The following is a 20,632-nucleotide window of genomic DNA, read 5'->3' as shown; positions in this document are numbered from 1 at the left end:
CAGAACACGGAGGAACAGGAGCCTAGAAAGGCCAAGCTGGTAATAAGGGGAATCCAATACCACTTATGACAGTGGCAGGTATGTGGAACTACAACCTCACCTACCTGCCACAAACACACCGCCCGGAACCCATGCAAAAGTGCTGTCTGTCTACAACAACAGAAAAGACAACAGCACACACCATACATCACACAGGGAACCATAAGGTGCAACAAGCCAGCAACCACAAACACATAAACATAACATCAGACAAGGTAACAAAGGTTTTATGACCAGAAGGATGGTCCTCACCAGGCAGATGGAGGAGACAGGCGGCTGCTCCAGCCAGCATGGCTGAGAGCAACCTACTGAAGCCTGCAAGAGACTCAGGCTATATAGGCCAAAAGGCCACACCCAGTGACATCACACACACTGGGAAGGAAGTTAACCCTTCCAGCACACAGAAGGGAAAACACACATATAAGGGGAAGTGCACATAATACATAACCCACACCAACCCACTCACCTGTTACCGCCAGCAATGGCATGCGTGGCCACCATGTACTGGGGAACAGCCCGCAGGCCGAAACCCTGCCACCACATGCATACAACAACAGACGTTGCCGCGGACAACCACAGGTGAAGGGAGGTGTCTACGTGCATACAACACATAACCTCGTGCACCACAAAACGACAAAGGGAGTGCACATAAAACACGTTGCCAAGGGCAACCGCACGCATGCCTATTGTCTGCGGCAACCGCACCTGAGGCAAACAACTAAGTGCTCCCAGCTGCGGTTGACAACGGGCAACAGCATGCGGCTCCCAAGGAGTCACGACCATGGCCAAGGGTCGTGACACTAAGATGCTGATCAAGTCTTTTATTTATCTCATTTGAACAGAAAATCAGCGTTTTTTCCCCAAACCAGTTCCCCCTGACTTCCGAAAGTCACAACATTATCATTGAGTAATAATAGGATGAGATTGTGGATTGGATGGCTCACTTCTCTTGTCAGTCACAGCAGGATGACGTACCTTCTGCGTCTGACACCATGCCTTGGAGCCAGGGGTCAAAGCGGTCCTCTTTCTCCTCCTTTCAGCCACAGAGAAGACTGTCAATGGCATCCTCTTAGTCTCCACTGCCCACTGCAAGTGGGGCACCTTTTTTTTACTTAAGAACAAGCCACCAAACCCCACTGTACACTCCGAAAGATATTCAAGAGTGTCTCCCTGTTGATGACTTGTGAGAGAGCCAGCAGTGTTTGGGGAGGGTAAGGAGGACTATAAGGATGATTGTGTCTGGGACAGGACATGGGAGCTGGATCAGAGTGCTGAGGAGTAGTGTTGAGCGAGAATATTTGAATATTAATCGTGAATATCGCAACTTCGCAAATTTGTGAATATTACGAATATAGTGCTATATATTCGCTATATTGAATATTCGTCGTTTTTTTACATCTGAAAATATGATTCCTCCCTGCTTCTTTCTTGTGGGTCAATGAGTCATTGGCCCACAAGTAGGGATGAGCGAACCCGAACTGTATAGTTCGGGTTCGTACCTAATTTTGGGGTGTCCGTGACACGGAACCGAACCCGGACATTTTCGTAAAAGTCCGGGTTCGGTGTTTGTCGCTTTCTTGGCGCTTTTTGAAAGGCTGCAAAGCAGCCAATCAACAAGCGTCATACTACTTGCCCCAAGAGGCCGTCACAGCCATACCTACTATTGGCATGGCTGTGATTGGCCAGAGCACCATGTGACCCAGCCTCTATTTAAGCTGGAGTCACGTAGCGCCGCACGTCACTCTGCTCTGATCAGCATAGGGAGAGGTTGCAGCTGCGACGTTAGGGCGAGATTAGGCAGTGATTAACTCCTCCAAAGGACTTCATTCAGAGATCGATCTGCAGCTGTGGATGATTGAACTGCTGCTATTGAATTGCTCACTGTTTTTAGGCTGCCCAGAGCGTTTTTCAGTCACTTTTTTCTGGGGTGATTGGTGGCCATTTTGTGTCTTGTGGTGTGCCAGCACAAGCTGCCACCAAGTGCATTTAAACCTCAATGGTGTGGTTGTTTTTTGGCTAAATCCTACATCAGGGTGAAGCTGTCACACAAAGTGCATTTAACCAGCAATAGTCTGTATATTGTTTGGCCATAAACTACATCAGGGGCAAGCTGCGCCTGTCACCAAGTGCATTTAACCCTCAGTAGTGTGGTTGGTCAAGCTGTCACACCAAGTGCATTTAACCATCAATAGTGTGGATATTTTTTGGCCATATCCCAGTCTAATTCTGACAGTAAATGTATACCTGTCACCCAGCGCCAAAATACTAGGCCTCAAGTTTATATCCAGCTAAATCTGTCGTTACTGTTGTGGCTGGTCAAGTTATTTAGTGTCCGTCAAAGCACATTTTTTGTTCTGGGTTGAAATACAATTCCCAATTTAGCAATTTCCTAATTTAGTGGTTTCTGCTGTATCAGAGCTATTTTAAATCTATCCCTAAAAGGGTATATAAGATTCAAGGTGCACATAGGGTCATTCTGAATAACTTCACACACACGCTACAGTGTATTTCCAAGTCTAATTCTGTCAGTAAACCTATACCTGTCACCCAGCGCCTAAATACTAGGCCTCAAATTTATATTCAGCTAAATCTGTGGTTACTGCTGTGCCTGTATTAGTGTAATACGGTACCTAAATAGATAGCCAGATAGTGTTAGGTGTCTGTAAAAAAAATAAAAAGGCCTGAATTTGAATTCAATACATTGGGCCAAATAATATTTTTGTTGTTGTGGTGAACGATAACAATGAGGAAAACATCTAGTAAGGGACGCGGACGTGGACATGGTCGTGGTGGTGTTAGTGGACCCTCTGGTGCTGGGAGAGGACGTGGCCGTTCTGCCACATCCACACGTCCAAGTGTACCAACTACCTCAGGTCCCAGTAGCCGCCAGAATTTACAGCGATATATGGTGGGGCCCAATGCCGTTCTAAGGATGGTAAGGCCTGAGCAGGTACAGGCATTAGTCAATTGGGTGGCCGACAGTGGATCCAGCACGTTCACATTATCTCCCACCAAGTCTTCTGCAGAAAGCGCACAGATGGCGCCTGAAAACCAAGCCCATCAGTCTGTCACATCACCCCCATGCATACCAGGGAAACTGTCTGAGCCTCAAGTTATGCAGCAGTCTCTTATGCTGTTTGAAGACTCCGCTGGCAGGGTTTCCCAAGGGCATCCACCTAGCCCTTCCCCAGCGGTGGAAGACATAGACTGCACTGACGCACAACCACTTATGTTTCCTGATGATGAGGACATGGGAATACCACCTCAGCACGTCTCTGATGACGAAACACAGGTGCCAACTGCTGCGTCTTTCTGCAGTGTGCAGACTGAACAGGAGGTCAGGGATCAAGACTGGGTGGAAGACGATGCAGGGGACGATGAGGTCCTAGACCCCACATGGAATGAAGGTCGTGCCACTGACTTTCACAGTTCGGAGGAAGAGGCAGTGGTGAGACCGAGCCAACAGCGTAGCAAAAGAGGGAGCAGTGGGCAAAAGCAGAACACCCGCCGCCAAGAGACTCCACCTGCTACTGACCGCCGCCATCTGGGACCGAGCACCCCAAAGGCAGCTTCAAGGAATTCCCTGGCATGGCACTTCTTCAAACAATGTAGGAAATAAAAAGATATGAGTCTCTGTTTAAAATACTTGTTCTCTCTAGCGCTGCAAATCCAAAAGACGATGTGGGAAAAGTCCGCTATGTAGATAAATGTGGAGGAGGATTGCGCTGCAGGAGAAAAATCTTCTTGTAAATATAAGTTCCTTATGGAAATCCTAAACCATTAGGATCACAGACCAACTTTGCAACCTTCACTGGTATGGAAATCTGTGGTATAGAAAACGCACTATGGTGTAGCGAGTTCAGACATCAAACGCACCATGTGAACAGGATATACTCACAAGATTCCAGATGGGTGAGTGCCCGTAGAGATCTAGACGATGTTTCCTATAGGGCTCTGCTAAAAAGAAAACACTATGGTGCAGTAGGAAAGGACACGGTGCACGCCTGCAGGACAAATGTACTTACAGAACTTCTCTGGAAAAATGCAAAAGGGATCCTGACAAGGTCTTCACATGCGGCCGGGCAGATCGAACGGACAGGAGTCCAGAGACGTCAGCATAGGATTTCTCAATCGCCAATTGGATACTCCCTTGCCTGGATGGTGACGAACCACAACCTTCAGGACGCTCTCAATAGAGGAATCGCATGTATGATACACACCAAAAGGTCAGATGAAAAATATTTTTAATATACTAGATAAAAACAAAAATTACAGCAGGAACTGCATATAAAATATCTGAAAAGCCCGACCCGGGTTTCGCAATGCTGCTTCGTCTGGGGCCCCAGACGAAGCAGCATTGCGAAACCCGGGTCGGGCTTTTCAGATATTTTATATGCAGTTCCTGCTGTAATTTTTGTTTTTATCTAGTATATTAAAAATATTTTTCATCTGACCTTTTGGTGTGTATCATACATGCGATTCCTCTATTGAGAGCGTCCTGAAGGTTGTGGTTCGTCACCATCCAGGCAAGGGAGTATCCAATTGGCGATTGAGAAATCCTATGCTGACGTCTCTGGACTCCTGTCCGTTCGATCTGCCCGGCCGCATGTGAAGACCTTGTCAGGATCCCTTTTGCATTTTTCCAGAGAAGTTCTGTAAGTACATTTGTCCTGCAGGCGTGCACCGTGTCCTTTCCTACTGCACCATAGTGTTTTCTTTTTAGCAGAGCCCTATAGGAAACATCGTCTAGATCTCTACGGGCACTCACCCATCTGGAATCTTGTGAGTATATCCTGTTCACATGGTGCGTTTGATGTCTGAACTCGCTACACCATAGTGCGTTTTCTATACCACAGATTTCCATACCAGTGAAGGTTGCAAAGTTGGTCTGTGATCCTAATGGTTTAGGATTTCCATAAGGAACTTATATTTACAAGAAGATTTTTCTCCTGCAGCGCAATCCTCCTCCACATTTATCTTCAAACAATGTGCTGACGACAAGACCCGAGTGGTTTGCACGCTGTGCCATCAGAGCCTGAAGCGAGGCATTAACGTTCTGAACCTTAGCACAACCTGCATGACCAGGCACCTGCATGCAAAGCATGAACTGCAGTAGAGAAAACACCTTAAAAACAAGGAAGTCACTCAGGCTCCCCCTGCTACCTCTTCTGCTGCTGCCGCCTCGGCCTCTTCTGCTGCTGCCGCCTCGGCCTCTTCCTCCGCCTCTGGAGGAACGTTGGCACCTGCCGCCCAGCAAACAGGGGATGTACCACCAACACCACCACCTCCATCACCAAGCATCTCAACCATGTCACACGGCAGCATTCAGCTCTCCATCTCACAAACATTTGAGAGAAAGCGTAAATTCTCACCTAGCCACCCTCGATCCCTGGCCCTGAATGCCAGCATTTCTAAACTACTGGCCTATGAAATGCTGTCATTTAGGCTGGTGGACACAGACAGCTTCAAACAGCTCATTTCGCTTGCTGTCCCACAGTATGTTGTTCCTAGCCGGCACTACATCTCCAAGAGAGCCGTGCCTTCCCTGCACAACCAAGTATCCGATAAAATCAAGTGTGCACTGCGCAACGCCATCTGTAGCAAGGTCCACCTAACCACAGATACGTGGACCAGTAAGCACGGCCAGGGACGCTATATTTCCCTAACTGCACACTGGGTAAATGTAGTGGCAGCTGGGCCCCAGGCGGAGAGCTGTTTGGCGCAAGGACAACATTCTTTGCCTCCTGTTGCCACCTCCTCCTTCTCGGCTTCCTCCTCCTCTTCTTCCACCTGCTCATCCAGTCAGCCACACACCTTCACCACCAACTTCAGCACAGCCCGGGGTAAACGTCAGCAGGCCATTCTGAAACTCATATGTTTGGGGGACAGGCCCCACACCGCACTGGAGTTGTGGCGTGGTATAGAACAACAGACCGACGAGTGGTTGCGGCCGGTGAGCCTCAAGCCCGGCCTGGTGGTGTGCGATAATGGGCGAAATCTCGTTGCAGCTCTGGGACTAGCCGGTTTGACGCACATCCCTTGCCTGGCGCATGTGCTGAATTTGGTGGTGCAGAAGTTCATTCACAACTACCCCGACATGTCAGAGCTGCTGCATAAAGTGCGGGCCGTCTGTTCACATCCTGCCGCTGCTCGCCTGTCTGCGCTACAGCGTAACTTTGGCCTTCCCGCTCACCGCCTCATATGCGACGTGCCCACCAGGTGGAACTCCACCTTGCACATGCTGGACAGACTGTGCGAGCAGCAGCAGGCCATAGTGGAGTTTCAGCTGCAGCACGCACGGGTCAGTTGCACTGCGGAACAGCACCACTTCACCACCAATGACTGGGCCTCCATGCGAGACCTGTGTGCCATGTTGCGCTGTTTCGAGTACTCCACCAACATGGCCAGTGGCGATGACGCCGTTATCAGCGTTACAATTCCACTTCTATGTCTCCTTGAGAAAACACTTAGAGCGATGATGGAAGAGGAGGTGGCCCAGGAGGAGGAGGAGGAGGAAGAGGGGTCATTTTTAGCACTTTCAGGCCAGTCTCTTCGAAGTGACTTAGAGGGAGGTTTTTTGCAACAGCAGAGGCCAGGTGCAAATGTGGCCAGCCAGGGCCCACTACTGGAGGACGAGGATGAGAAGGAGGTGGAGGAGGATGAGGATGAAGCATGGTCACAGCGGGGTGGCACCCAACGCAGCTCGGGCCCATCACTGGTGCGTGGCTGGGGGGAAACGCAGGACAATGACGATACGCCTCCCACAGAGGACAGCTTGTCCTTACCCCTGGGCAGCCTGGCACACATGAGCGACTACATGCTGCAGTGCCTGCGCAATGACAGCAGAGTTGCCCACATTTTAACCTGTGCGGACTACTGGGTTGCCACCCTGCTGGATCCACGGTACAAAGACAATTTGCCCACCTTACTTCCTGCACTGGAGCGTGATAGGAAGATGCGCACAGTGGTAGGCGCACTACTGAGAGCATTCCCAAATGTCACAGGGGAACAAGTGGAAGCCCAAGGCCAAGGCAGAGGAGGAGCAAGAGGTCGCCAAGGCAGCTGTGTCACGGCCAGCTCATCTGAGGGCAGGGTTAGCATGGCAGAGATGTGGAAAAGTTTTGTCAACACGCCACAGCTAACTGCACCACCACCTGATACGCAACGTGTTAGCAGGAGGCAACATTTCACTAACATGGTGGAACAGTACGTGTGCACACCCCTCCATGTACTGACTGATGGTTCGGCCCCATTCAACTTCTGGGTCTCTAAATTGTCCACGTGGCCAGAGCTAGCCTTTTATGCCTTGGAGGTGCTGGCCTGCCCGGCAGCCAGCGTTTTGTCTGAACGTGTATTCAGAACGGCAGGGGGCGTCATTACAGACAAACGCAGCCGCCTGTCTACAGCCAATGTGGACAAGCTGACGTTCATAAAAATGAACCAGGCATGGATCCCACAGGACCTGTCCATCCCTTGTGCAGATTAGACATTAACTACCTCCCCTTAACCATATATTTTTTATTATAACAATTTTTTATTATTTTTGTATTTTTTTCCATACATAAATAATCCATATATACGGATAATAGAAAATATCACAATATAGTGCAAAGACATTATAAGGCTTGGGTTACAATCGCAATATTTGCGTAGAGACAAAATGTGGATCTCAAGTACAGACTTTTTTGTATACAAATATCAGAAAAACCTGAGAATAGAACAAAGAACTTCGTAACAAAGAACTTTGGAACACCTGGATACAGAGTGTGAGAAATTAGGTAAAGTTTCTATATGACTTCCATAAAGACCAGATACTAAGGAAAGCACTTCTAGATTTCAATTCCCAGTGTGAGAGCTCTTCCAAGCGGTAGAATTGGTCAACTTTGGCTGTCCAATGGTCTACGGTTGGGATGACTGGACTACGCCAATTGATGGGGATAAGTAGTCGCGCGGCTGAGATCAGAAAGGAAAAGAGGGCTTTTTTGTGGACGTCCACACCCTTTATGCCAAAGGACAATAGTGCGATCTCAGGGGAAGCGGGGAATTTGGTCTTACAAATACTATTGCTTAGGTCGAATATCCTTTCCCACCAGGGTTTTAGCAGGGGGCATTCCCACCAGATATGGAAAAAAGAACCTTTATTTTTGTCACATCTCCAGCATGTGTCTGGGACATTCGGGTAGTACGAGGAGATCTTGTCTGGGGTTCTGTACCACCTAGATAGTACCTTGTAACCATTCTCCTGCACTCGCACACACCTGGAGAGCTTGTGTGGAGTACAGAAGAGTCTAGTCAATTCTGCCTGAGAGAATTGTCTTCCCAGGTCATTTTCCCATTGTACTATTGCTGTCGGCTTGGCGTTTGAAGAGGAGAGGGAAAGCTTTTTATAAAGAACGGAAATTAACTTAGATGGGTAATTCTTAGACTTCAATAGATTTTCAAACCAATCTAGGGGTTTTTGCATGTTTAGGGATTTAGCTCTAAGACTGATTTCTTTACTCATATAAGTAAGGAGAAGGGTTTGTGAGGGAGTAGCTTCTAGTTTGTTTAAAAGAGACTCCCCTGTAAGGACACACCCGTTAACGTCCAGAAGATCAATCATTAATTCAGTGGAGGATCTGATCCTTAAGGGCTCTTTTGGAGCTAATGAGATAATATCTCCTATCTGGAGGAGAGGAGAGGGCAGAGGTAGGGCGCAGCTATTGGCGGTGAACCACTTCCATACCTTTAATGAGGTGCGAACTATGGGATTTGGAATAGAGGAGAAGGCAGGAAGTGGGCTGTCCGTCAGCAGCAGGGCTCTAATAGTTGAAGGAAAGAAAATATTTTCCAACGGTAACCCCTTAACCATATATTATTGTACTCCAGGGCACTTCCTCATTCAATCCTATTTTTATTTTCATTTTACCATTATATTGCGAGGCAACCCAAAGTTGAATGAACCTCTCCTCTGTCTGTGTGCCGGGGCCTAAATATATGACAATGGACTGTTCCAATGTTGGCTGACGTGAAGCATGATTCTCTGCTATGACATGCAGACTGATTCTCTGCTGACATGAAGCCAGATTCTCTGTTACGGGACCTCTCTCCTCTGCCTGGGTGCCTGGGCCTAAATATATGACAATGGACTGTTACTGTGGTGGCTGACGTGAAGCCTGATTCTCTGCTATGACATGCAGACTGATTCTCTGCTGACATGAAGCCAGATTCTCTGTTACGGGACCTCTATCCTCTGCCTGGGTGCCTGGGCCTAAATATTTGACAATGGACTGTTACAGTGGTGGCTGACGTGAAGCCTGATTCTCTGCTATGACATGCAGACTGATTCTCTGCTGACATGAAGCCAGATTCTCTGTTAAGGGACCTCTCTCCTCTGCCTGGGTGCCTGGGACTAAATATCTGACAATGGACTGTTACAGTGGTGGGTGACGTGAAGCCAGATTCTCTGCTATGGGACCTCTCTCCAATTGATATTGGTTAATTTTTATTTATTTTATTTTTATCTTAATTCATTTTCCTATCCACATTTGTTTGCAGGGGATTTACCTACATGTTGCTGCCTTTTGCAGCCCTCTAGCTCTTTCCTGGGCTGTTTTACAGCCTTTTTAGTGCCGAAAAGTTCGGGTCCCCATTGATTTCAATGGGGTTCGGGACGGGTTCGGATCCCGAACCCGAACATTTCCGGGAAGTTCGGCCGAACTTCTCGAACCCGAATATCCAGGTGTTCGCTCAACTCTACCCACAAGCAACTTAAGCAGGAAGGAATCATGTTTCATATGGAAAATAAAATGACCAATATTCTAAAAAACTAATATATAGCAATATAGGGAATATATTCGTTATTTAGAATATTCGTCTTTTTTTTATCCAATCTGTACGGTTGTTCGCATACGCCTCCCCGACAAGCGTCCCCGTCACCATGGGAACGCCTGTGGCTTAGAAAATACCACCGGATCTGAGTTTTCCCTGAGATCGTGAAATCTCAGATCAAATGGTATATTCTAATCCACAATCATCCCCATGGTGACGGGGACGCTTGTCGGGGAGGAGTATGAGAATGACTGTACAGATTAAAAAAAAAAAAAAGACGAATATTAGCTATATTGCTAATAACTTTGTTTTTTAGAATATTCATCATATTCTAAGACCAGAAGTTATAGCAATATAGCGAATATTCGTGAAATACACATATATAGACTGCAATTTAGCTAATATAGTGCTCTAGTATTTTTTTTATAGTGTAACATTTTTCAAAATCTGAACTTCAGAAGAGACAAAAAAAAATTGACTATAAAAAAAAATAAGATTATAGCACTATATTAGCTAAATTGCAGTTTATATGTGTATTTTACGAATATTTGCTATATTGCCATATATTCTTGTTTTAGAATATTACGAACAAAAACTGACTGAAGGACTGTGTCCAGAGAGTTGTGGTCAATGATTCCTATTCAGAATGGTCCCGGTTATAAGTGGTGTGCCCCAAGGTTCAGTGCTGGGCCCTTTATGAGTTAATTTATTTAATAATGATATTGAGAACGAGATTAATAGCACCATTTCTATTTTTGCAGATGACACTAAGCTATGTAGAACTGTACAGTCTATGGAAGATGTCCATATACTATAAGCTGACTTGAACACTCTGAGTGATTATTGGGCATCAACTTGGCAAATGAAGTTCAATGTAGACCAATGTAAAGTTATGCATCTTAATAGTAATATTCTGTGCTTCATATGTCATAGGTGATGTAACACTGGGAGAGTCACTTCTAGAGAAAGATTTGGGTGTCCTTGTGGATGGTAGATTAAATTACAGCATATAATGTCAATTAGCTGCTTCTAAGGCCACAAGTATATTCTCATGGATTAAATAAGGCATGCACACGCGGGGCAGGGATGTAATATTGCCACTTTACGAAGCGTTGGTGCAGCATCATCTGGAATATGCAGTTCAGTTCTGGGCACCAGTCCACGGAAAGGACACACTACAGCTGGAAAAAGTACAGAGGAGAGCGACTAAAATGATAACGAGTCTTATGAAGAAAGATTAAAATAATTGAATTTATTTAGTCTTGAGAAGAGACGTCTAAGGAAGGACCTGATTAACCTATACAAATATATAAATGGGCCATACAAAAAATACAGTAAAAAGCTGTTCCATGTAAAATGCGCTCAAAAGACAAGGGGCACTGCCTCCGATTGGAGAGGAAAAAGTTCAGTCTCCGGAAGTGTCAAAGCTTCTTTACTGTAAGAACTCTGAATCTGTGGAATAGACTTCCTCAGGACGGGGTCACAGCAGGAACAGTGGACAGTTTTAAAAAGGGTTTAGATGAATTCCTAAAAGTAAACAACATTAACGCTTATAAATATTGATGAGCGGCAGGGGCGATATTCAAATTTGTGATATTTCACGAATATTTGGGTGAATATTCATCATATATTCGCAAATTCGAGATTATTTTCTTGATTGCGAAAAATTGGCAATGTAATATTCGCGTAATGCGTGCAAAATACAGGCGTGGGTCACTTTTTCTACATTTTCCAAGCTGCTAGAAGTTTCCTAAGACTGGAGAAAATGGTTGGAACTGCTTTATATGCAGTTGGAGTCAAAAACTCAGATCCGATGGTATTTTCTAATCCACAGGAGTTACCCATGGTGATGGGGAAGCTTGTCGGGGAGGAGTATGCGAACTGTACAGATTGGGAAAAAAAATAATTGAATATTCTAAATAGCCAGCCAATAGGAAAGTTGCCTTATACAGTTAAAAGAAAATCGCAATACGCGAAGTATTAAATCGCATATTATTAGCGATAAATAGAATGATGACGAATATTCGATCTCGAACGAATAGTCAATCGAATATTCGCAAAATATCACAAAATCAAATATGGCACCTCCCGCTAATCACTACTGAGGAGGAGACATCAGTAGAGAAGGGTGGTTGCGGCGGTGTTAATATAGAACAGAGGCAAGGTGCGGCCAAAACCTCTAAAAGATCTGTCAGGGTCAGATGTGCTTCTATTGCGGGCAGCTCAGGATGCCGCTGATACTGTGGGCACGGGTTAAAAATGTGCCACTCCTAGGCCACGCTATGCTTCCTCTCATCTTTTGCCAGCGACTCCCGTCTGGCGTTTTTTCTCCACAAGGCCAATGCACAAATCCATAGTGGCCTGTAAGATCTGCAGGATTAGCAGGAACATATTCTGGAAAATGGAACATGTTCTGCTACTGCTGAGACACCTGCCAATGTGGAAATGTGCTGCACTTACATGTCTTCATCAAAATGTAATTCTGCTGTATGACATTATTAAGACTTTAGGCCAGCCTAAACTTACTCCTCACTGATAATCCCCTTCTGCCACAGCAAATAACGATACTCACCTTCCTCTATTACTACAGTACTACTACTACTACAACTTATAAACAGCCGATCTGCCACTGCTACGATGACACTGGCCACGACAAGGCTCAAAAGCCTACTACCAATTAAGCATATTAGGTGATGTGCATCTCTGTAATGAGAAGGGGTGTGGTCTAATGATACACCCTATATCAGGTGTGCATAATTATTAGGCAACTTCCTTTCCTTTGGCAAAATGGGTCAAAAGAAGGACTTGACAGACTCAGAAAAGTCAAAAATAGTGAGATATCTTGCAGAGGGATGCAGCACTCTTAAAATTGCAAAGCATCTGAAGCGTGATCATCGAACAATCAAGCGTTTCATTCAAAATAGTCAACAGGGTCGCAAGAAGCGTGTGGAAAAACCAAGGCGCAAAATAACTGCCCATAAACTGACAAAAGTCAAGCGTGCAGCTGCCAAGATGCCACTTGCCACCAGTTTGGCCATATTTCAGAGCTGCAACATCACTGGAGTGCCCAAAAGCACAAGGTGTGCAATACTCAGAGACATGGCCAAGTTAAGAAAGGCTGAAAGACGACCACCACTGTACAAGACACGGGCCCGTGGCTGGATTGGTAAAGGGCAGAGAGCTCCAGTCCGACTCAGACGCCAGCAAGGTGGAGGTGGAGTACTGGTTTGGGCTGGTATCATCAAACATGAGCTTGTGGGGCCTTTTCGGGTTGAGGATGGAGTCAAGCTCAACTCCCAGTCCTACTGCCAGTTTCTGGAAGACACCTTCTTCAAGCAGTGGTACAGGAAGAAGTCTGCATCCTTCAAGAAAAACATGATTTTCATGCAGGACAATGCTCCATCACACGCGTCCAAGTACTCCACAGCGTAGCTGGCAAGAAAGGGTATAAAAGAAGAAAATCTAATGACAGGGCCTCCTTGTTCACCTGATCTGAACCCCATTGAGAACCTGTGGTCCATCATCAAATGTGAGATTTACAAGGAGGGAAAACAGTACACCTCTCTGAACAGTGTCTGGGAGGCTGTGGTTGCTGCTGCACGCAATGTTGACGGTGAACAGATCAAAACACTGACAGAATCCATGGATGGCAGGCTTTTGAGTGTCCTTGCAAAGAAAGGTGGCTATATTGGTCACTGATTTGTTTTTGTTTTGATTTTGAATGTCAGAAATGTATATTTGTGAATGTTGAGATGTTATATTGGTTTCACTGTTAAAAATAAATAATTGAAATGGGTATATATTTGTTTTTTGTTAAGTTGCCTAATAATTATGCACAGTAATAGTCACCTGCACACACAGATATCCCCCTAAAATAGCTAAAACTAAAAACAAACTAAAAACTACTTCCAAAAATATTCAGCTTTGATATTAATGAGTTTTTTGGGTTCATTGAGAACATGGTTGTTGTTCAATAATAAAATTAATCCTCAAAAATACAACTTGCCTAATAATTCTGAACTCCCTGTATAAGTGATAAATCTGCTAGACATAAAGTAAAGCAACCTTGAGCTTGAAGTAAGGAAGAGCAAAGTGTGAGACCTCTATGGAGATGTGCCAAAGTGACCACCGAGCATGCACTACTGTGATAAATTTGGCAAGTCTTCTGACAACCATAGCTACTAAAAGTTTTTGCTGCCTGAATATTAGTCAGCTTTATTAAATGTGTCCCATTGTGTTTGAGCCTCTGTGTTGGACAAGAGGTGAGACTTCTTGATGCAAACGTTTCTTCTAATGAAAGAAATAAAAAATAGGAGATTATGCATAAATTATTTCTTTCCACCACATCACATCTACCTAATCTCTCTATGCACTTCAGCTCCTCGGCTTTCCAGTGCTGGCCACATCCCTTAGGGCTTGTTCACACAACCTTAGTGTCCCATTCCCGTATTGCGGACTGCAATTGCGGATCCACAATACACGGGCACCATTCTGTTGTCATTCCACATAACAGATGCGGACCCATTCATTTCAATGGATCCGCAAATCCGGAGATGCTAAACGGAAGCACGGAATGGAACACTACGAAAGCACCACAGAGTGCTTTCTGGGGTTCTGTGCCTCCGCACTGCAAAAAGATAGAACTTGTTCTATCTTTTTGCGGAACGGAGGGATGGTGGACCCATTCAAGTGAATGGGTCTGCGATCCCTATGCGCCTGCCCCACGGAAGGTGCCCGTGCATTGCGGACTGCAATTTGCGGTTCACAGCATAGGCACGGGACACCAACGGTCGTGTGAACGAGCCCTTAAAAGCCTTTTTTCTCAGTAATGCCACAATTAACTTTCACAAGACAAGTATTCGCTTAATCAGCAGGATCAAGCCTACCATAAAGTATGTCTGGTTTAAAATGGTTGATATTGCTCACAGGTGCTCTATTGTCCTGTCTGTAGATTTTAGTGGTGCAGATTATCTATATATGTAAAGAAGGACGTATATATGTGTGATTGTATGTTCCGCGATCACTCAAAAGCACAACCATCGATTTCAACAAAACTTGGTATACACATCCATTGCTACCTGGAAAGAAATCTAGTGGGGGGTCTCACCTCTCTAGGACGTACTGTTCCTGAGATATTCCCAAAATATGATCTGCATTATCCAATAAAAGCCTGCAAGTCTTTCTCTTCATATCTCATCTGTCATACACACGGTCACATGACCCTTATCAGCCATTAGAAGCTCGCAGGCCCTTAGTCTCCACATACACAGTTTTACTCCAGGTTTCCATAACAACCCAGCCATTTTTCTTCACTGCTTTAGGTCAGCTTTAGGCGACAATAAGTCACACGACACACAGGGCGGCAAATGTCGCGCGACAATTTTTATAATGATAGTTTAAGGTGTTGCACTGCGACATGTGACATGCTGTGTCTGCAACAGTCGCAGAAAAATCCATCTTGGATGGATTTTTTGCAACTGTCGCAGCAAGTCACATGTCGCAGTGCGACACTATAGATTATCATTATAAAAATTGTTTAGACAAAATGTCGCTCGACACAAGTCGTCATGTAGCTATAGGCTTAAAGGGGCAGGGCGCTGTCAAGGTCACTGTTAAAGAGGCATTTACTGTCAATGTTACTGTTAAGGAGGCAGGCCGCTGTGGAGGTCACTGTTAAAGGGGCGGGCACTGTGGAGGTTACTTATAAGGGGGCAGGGGCCACTATTAAAGGGGCAACTGCTGTGGAGGTCACTTTTAAGGCAGCAGGGTACTGTGAGGTCACTGTTAAGGCAGCGGGGTACTGTGGAGGTCACTGTTAAGGTGTAGGCCACTGAGGAGGTCGCTGTCAAGGTAGTGGAGTTCTGTGAAACTCACTGTTAAAGGGGTGGACTGCTCTTGAGTAGGGATGAGCGAACCCGAACTGTATAGTTCGGGTTCGTACCGAATTTTGGGGTGTCCGTGACACGGACCCGAACCCGGACATTTTCGTAAAAGTCCGGGTTCGGGTTCGGTGTTCGTCGCTTTCTTCGCGCTTTTGTGACGCTTTCTTGGCGCTTTTTGAAAGGCTGCAAAGCAGCCAATCAACAAGCGTCATACTACTTGCCCCAAGAGGCCATCACAGCCATGCCTACTATTGGCATGGCTGTGATTGGCCAGAGCACCATGTGACCCAGCCTCTATTTAAGCTGGAGTCACATAGCGCCGCCCGTCACTCTGCTCTGATTAGCGTAGGGAGAGGTTGCGGCTGCGACAGTAGGGCGAGATTAGGCAGATTAACTCCTCCAAAGGACTTGATTAACTGATCGATCTGCAGCTGTGGATCATTGAGCTGCTGATCCTCAATTGCTCACTGTTTTTAGGCTGCACAGACCGTTTGTCAGTCTCATTTTTCTGGGGTGATCGGCGGCCATTTTGTGTCTTGTGGTGCGCCAGCACAAGCTGCGACCAAGTGCATTTAACCCTCAATGGTGTGGTTGTTTTTTGGCTAAAGCCTACATCAGGGTGAAGCTGTGACACCAAGTGCATTTAACCAGCAATAGTCTGTTCATTTTTTGGCCATATACAAAATCAGGGGCAAGCTGCGCCTGTCACCAAGTGCATTTAACCCTCAATGGTGTGGTTGTTTTTTGGCTAAAGCCTACATCAGGGTGAAGCTGTCACACCAAGTGCATTTAACCAGCAATAGTCTGTTCATTTTTTGGCCATATACAAAATCAGGGGCAAGCTGCGCCTGTCACCAAGTGCATTTAACCCTCAATGGTGTGGTTGTTTTTTGGCTAAAGCCTACATCAGGGTGAAGCTGTCACACCAAGTGCATTTAACCAGCAATAGTCTGTTCATTTTTTGGCCATATACAAAATCAGGGGCAAGCTGCGCCTGTCACCAAGTGCATTTAACCCTCAATGGTGTGGTTGTTTTTTGGCTAAAGCCTACATCAGGGTGAAGCTGTCACACCAAGTGCATTTAACCAGCAATAGTCTGTTTATTTTTTGGCCATATCCCAGTCTAATTCTGTCACTAAATCCATACCGGTCACCCAGCGCCTAAATACTAGGCCTCAAATTTATATCCAGCTAAATCTGTCCCTAGTGCTGTAGCTGGGCGAGTTATTTAGTGTCCGTTCAAGCACATTTCTTGTTCTGGGTTGAAATACAATTCCCAATTTAGCAATTTCATAATTTAGTGGTTCCTGCTATATCAGAGCTCTTTGAAATCTATCCCAAAAAGGGTATATAATATTGAAGGTGCACATAGGGTCATTCAGAGTAACTTCACACACACCCGCTACTGTGTATTTCCAAGTCTAATTCTGTCACTAAATCCATACCGGTGACCCAGCGCCTAAATACTAGGCCTCAAATTTAATTCCCTCTAAATCTCTCGTTACCCACCGCTGTACTGTTGTTGCTGGGCAAGATATTTAGTGTCCGTCAAAGCACATTTTTTGTTCTGGGTTGAAGTACAATTCCCAATTTAGCAATTTCATAATTTAGTGGTTTCTGCTATATCAGAGCTATTTGAAATCTATCCCAAAAAGGGTATATAATATTGAAGGTGCACATAGGGTCATTCAGAATAACTTCACACACACCCGCTACTGTGTATTTCCAAGTCTAATTCTGTCACTAAACCCATACCTGTCACCCAGCGCCTAAATACTAGGCCTCAAATTTAAATCCCTCTAAATCTCTCGTTACCGTTGTCCTGTTGTAGCTGGGAAAGTTATTTAGTGCCCGTCAAAGCACATTTTTTGTTCTGGGTTGAAGTACAATTCCCAATTTAGCAATTTCATAATTTAGTGGTTCCTGCTATATCAGAGCTATTTGAAATCTATCCCAAAAAGGGTATATAATATTGAAGGTGCACATAGGGTCATTCAGAATAACTTCACACACACCCGCTACTGTGTATTTCCAAGTCTAATTCTGTCACTAAATCCATACCGGTGACCCAGCGCCTAAATACTAGGCCTCAAATTTAATTCCCTCTAAATCTCTCGTTACCCACCGCTGTACTGTTGTTGCTGGGCAAGATATTTAGTGTCCGTCAAAGCACATTTTTTGTTCTGGGTTGAAGTACAATTCCCAATTTAGCAATTTCATAATTTAGTGGTTTCTGCTATATCAGAGCTATTTGAAATCTATCCCTAAAAGGGTATATAATATTGAAGGTGCACATAGGGTCATTCAGAATAACTTCACACACACCCGCTACTGTGTATTTCCAAGTCTAATTCTGTCACTAAACCCATACCTGTCACCCAGCGCCTAAATACTAGGCCTCAAATTTATATCCAGCTAAATCTGTCCCTAGTGCTGTAGCTGGGCGAGTTATTTAGTGTCCGTTCAAGCACATTTCTTGTTCTGGGTTGAAATACAATTCCCAATTTAGCAATTTCATAATTTAGTGGTTCCTGCTATATCAGAGCTCTTTGAAATCTATCCCAAAAAGGGTATATAATATTGAAGGTGCACATAGGGTCATTCAGAGTAACTTCACACACACCCGCTACTGTGTATTTCCAAGTCTAATTCTGTCACTAAATCCATACCGGTGACCCAGCGCCTAAATACTAGGCCTCAAATTTAATTCCCTCTAAATCTCTCGTTACCCACCGCTGTACTGTTGTTGCTGGGCAAGATATTTAGTGTCCGTCAAAGCACATTTTTTGTTCTGGGTTGAAGTACAATTCCCAATTTAGCAATTTCATAATTTAGTGGTTTCTGCTATATCAGAGCTATTTGAAATCTATCCCAAAAAGGGTATATAATATTGAAGGTGCACATAGGGTCATTCAGAATAACTTCACACACACCCGCTACTGTGTATTTCCAAGTCTAATTCTGTCACTAAACCCATACCTGTCACCCAGCGCCTAAATACTAGGCCTCAAATTTAAATCCCTCTAAATCTCTCGTTACCGTTGTCCTGTTGTAGCTGGGAAAGTTATTTAGTGCCCGTCAAAGCACATTTTTTGTTCTGGGTTGAAGTACAATTCCCAATTTAGCAATTTCATAATTTAGTGGTTCCTGCTATATCAGAGCTATTTGAAATCTATCCCAAAAAGGGTATATAATATTGAAGGTGCACATAGGGTCATTCAGAATAACTTCACACACACCCGCTACTGTGTATTTCCAAGTCTAATTCTGTCACTAAATCCATACCGGTGACCCAGCGCCTAAATACTAGGCCTCAAATTTAATTCCCTCTAAATCTCTCGTTACCCACCGGTGTACTGTTGTTGCTGGGCAAGATATTTAGTGTCCGTCAAAGCACATTTTTTGTTCTGGGTTGAAGTACAATTCCCAATTTAGCAATTTCATAATTTAGTGGTTTCTGCTATATCAGAGCTATTTGAAATCTATCCCTAAAAGGGTATATAATATTGAAGGTGCACATAGGGTCATTCAGAATAACTTCACACACACCCGCTACTGTGTATTTCCAAGTCTAATTCTGTCACTAAACCCATACCTGTCACCCAGCGCCTAAATACTAGGCCTCAAATTTAAATCCCTCTAAATCTCTCGTTACCGTTGTCCTGTTGTAGCTGGGAAAGTTATTTAGTGCCCGTCAAAGCACATTTTTTGTTCTGGGTTGAAGTACAATTCCCAATTTAGCAATTTCATAATTTAGTGGTTCCTGCTATATCAGAGCTATTTGAAATCTATCCCAAAAAGGGTATATAATATTGAAGGTGCACATTGGGTCATTCAGAATAACTTCACACACACGCTTCTGTGCATTTCCAAGTCTAATTCTGTCACTAAATCCATACCGGTGACCCAGCGCCTAAATACTAGGCCTCAAATTTAATTCCCTCTAAATCTCTCGTTACCCACCGCTGTACTGTTGTTGCTGGGCAAGATATTTAGTGTCCGTCAAAGCACATTTTTTGTTCTGGGTTGAAGTACAATTCCCAATTTAGCAATTTCATAATTTAGTGGTTTCTGCTATATCAGAGCTATTTGAAATCTATCCCTAAAAGGGTATATAATATTGAAGGTGCACATAGGGTCATTCAGAATAACTTCACACACACCCGCTACTGTGTATTTCCAAGTCTAATTCTGTCACTAAATCCATACCGGTGACCCAGCGCCTAAATACTAGGCCTCAAATTTAATTCCCTCTAAATCTCTCGTTACCCACCGTTGTACTGTTGTTGCTGGGCAAGATATTTAGTGTCCGTCAAAGCACATTTTTTGTTCTGGGTTGAAGTACAATTCCCAATTTAGCAATTTCATAATTTAGTGGTTTCTGCTATATCAGAGCTATTTGAAATCTATCCCTAAAAGGGTATATAATATTCAAGGTGCACATTGGGTCATTCAGAATAACTTCACACACACACGCTTCTGTGCATTTCCAAGTCTAATTCTGTCACTAAATCCATACCGGTCACCCAGCGCCTAAATACTAGGCCTCAAATTTATATCCCGCTGAATTTGAATACAATACATTGGGCCAAATAATATATTTGTTGTTGTGGTGAACCATAACAATGAGAAAAACATCTAGTAAGGGACGCGGACGTGGACATGGTCGTGGTGGTGTTAGTGGACCCTCTGGTGCTGGGAGAGGACGTGGCCGTTCTGCCACATCCACACGTCCTAGTGTACCAACTACCTCAGGTCCCAGTAGCCGCCAGAATTTACAGCGATATATGGTGGGGCCCAATGCCGTTCTAAGGATGGTAAGGCCTGAGCAGGTACAGGCATTAGTCAATTGGGTGGCCGACAGTGGATCCAGCACGTTCACATTATCTCCCACCCAGTCT

This window comes from Bufo gargarizans, chromosome 1, assembly GCF_014858855.1.
Source record: "Bufo gargarizans isolate SCDJY-AF-19 chromosome 1, ASM1485885v1, whole genome shotgun sequence".
NCBI lineage: Eukaryota > Metazoa > Chordata > Amphibia > Anura > Bufonidae > Bufo > Bufo gargarizans.
Note: the sequence above shows the minus strand (reverse complement) of the source record.